Genomic DNA, 2,111 nt, shown 5'->3' with positions numbered 1-2,111 from the left:
TTATGCTTTTGTATTTAATTTTTTAAGGTTGATAGAGGTGTAGATGTTTGAATGAAGAAATTTGTAGTGTTTAGTATTTGTATGGTAATTATTTTAGGATAAACTTTTGCTGGATTGGATTTTTTCTTCGATTTTTTCTCGATTATGCTTTATTATTAATTTTTAAGTGATGTAGGAAGTAAGTGTACTCGTTTGGGTAAGAATGGGTAGAAATTTGTAGGATTTGGTATTCATAATTATTTTTATATTGGTACGAATTCCTGCTTTCTGTTTTGGATTTTGATTTTCTTATAAAGTTTTTCTTCGGTTTATTCCTAATCACACTTGTATTAATTTTGTCCAACAGCACGTTCATTCATCGTGATCGCAGAAATTGGGTTGATACTTTGCAGATACAGAAATTTATTTATTATTCGATAACTACTATTAAGTTTCGCGCTTATGAAATGTTATTTCCTCAAATTATATTTTATTTTTGAAAAAAAGGGGGGAGGGGACACCATCTGTTTTTATTAAACGATACCACGTACAGTCCTGTACGCGAAACGAACCAAGAAATTGCGTTGCTTGGTAGTAACAAAAGACGAAGAGAAGGAAATACGAGCTTGGCTTGGCAATAGTTCCGCCATTCGTAACGAGAGAGAAAATACCCCGGTGACGAGAAGTAGAATCTGAACGAAATATGATTCCCGCCATTTGTAAGCATAATTCCTATTCCAATTTTTGTTGAAACATCGAAGTGGTAACAAGAGAACTTTTCATTCATAATGAATCCACCGTTCCACTTGTATCGACATATATTTGTTGTTCCCATGTTTTACTCGCACCTAACTGTTACCCTGTCTCCTTTTTTCTATTATCCTTTCTACAATCGTCAGCAAAAAAAAAAAAGAAAGAAAGAAAGAAAAAGAAATAAAGTTTCGAAAATTTAAAAGTGAAATACTAGAAATAGATTAGATAAAAAAATGAAATGTAATTTTTATAAAATATAAAATCTCATTAACCTTAACTTTATCGCGAGAGATACAAATTCGAATTTATCTTTGTAAATATTCACAATAAGGAATTTTGTGAAAATTTTTCCCCTTTTAAAATTTTTCGCTTAAAGGAAACAAGTGATTACTTTACCATTTCGCTCGACTTCATTTCTTTTTTTTTCCTTTTTCTTTCTAACTCTCTTATTTCGTAAATATTCGTGAAAACTCACTTCACCTTATGATTCTTTGCCAAAAAAAAAAAAAAAAAAGATGGCTTCATCATTTAATCCACTTAAATTACATTTCTCAAAAGTTTCAAATTTTCCTGAATCCTTTCAAAAATATTCACGATAAAGGATATTTCTCGCTCGAATTACAAAAAATCCCTCCAAAGATTTCCAATTTTCGAACCAATCCTCCTGGACACCGTCGAACGGATAAAAAAGGCCACGAAGAATACATTTCTACTTCATAAGGAGAAAGGCGAAGGAAAGCGAATTTTCGAACAAAAAAAAAAAGGAAAAAGAAAAAGAAAAAACGGAACACACATGGCGGCCATGATCAAAGAGGAATGATGGCGTCGAATATAATACAGCGGTAATGCGGCTAAGTAATGCCATTTTCCACTCGAACGTACGAGTTAATGCACTAACAATGCATCCGATGCACATGACTGCTTGATTTTCCGATAAACGCGCACTTGATGGATTTAACGCGTCTGGCTGGAAAACGTTATAAATCGAAAGTTTAACGTTTCACATCCGCTCGAATTTCCCCTACCCGCGAAAAATCCTTCCTTCCTTCGCCCCCCTCCCCCTGTTTTATTCGCGGCAAAAATTCCTGCGATTCGATAATTACTTGGAATCATGATTCTTCTCTCGATTGAGAACGAGAAGGAGAAAGATTCCGGCGAAATGCTCGGTGTTTGATTATGCGGCGAAGTGGGACGGGTTGTTGCGAATTATTTCGAGAAGGATTTTTAGTAGTGAAAAGAAATATCGTTTGATCGGATGAAGAAAAAAATTTGGATAATAAATGTTTGGAATAATGTTTTGGAATCGGGCGGAGGAGGATAAAATAATAAGAATTGGAAGAAAGTTTCGTGATTTTTATCTCGAATCAGTATGTTCGAGT

At 33.9% G+C, this 2,111-nt stretch overlaps 1 long non-coding RNA gene across 1 annotated transcript in view; it reads left to right on the top strand.

Moving 5' to 3' along the window:
* LOC116185218 overlaps positions 1-585 on the top strand; it is a 15,050-nt gene extending 14,465 nt beyond the window's left edge. The window contains exon 3 of the long non-coding RNA XR_004150020.1: positions 575-585. This is a non-coding gene — a long non-coding RNA (uncharacterized LOC116185218). The remainder of the gene's footprint in view (positions 1-574) is intronic.
* Positions 586-2,111: the final 1,526 nt, after the last annotated feature.

The sequence above is a fragment of the Apis dorsata genome, unplaced genomic scaffold, assembly GCF_000469605.1.
Source record: "Apis dorsata unplaced genomic scaffold, Apis dorsata 1.3 scaffold_130, whole genome shotgun sequence".
NCBI classification, from domain to species: Eukaryota; Metazoa; Arthropoda; class Insecta; order Hymenoptera; family Apidae; genus Apis; species Apis dorsata.
This window is presented reverse-complemented; position numbering and strand designations above follow the sequence as displayed.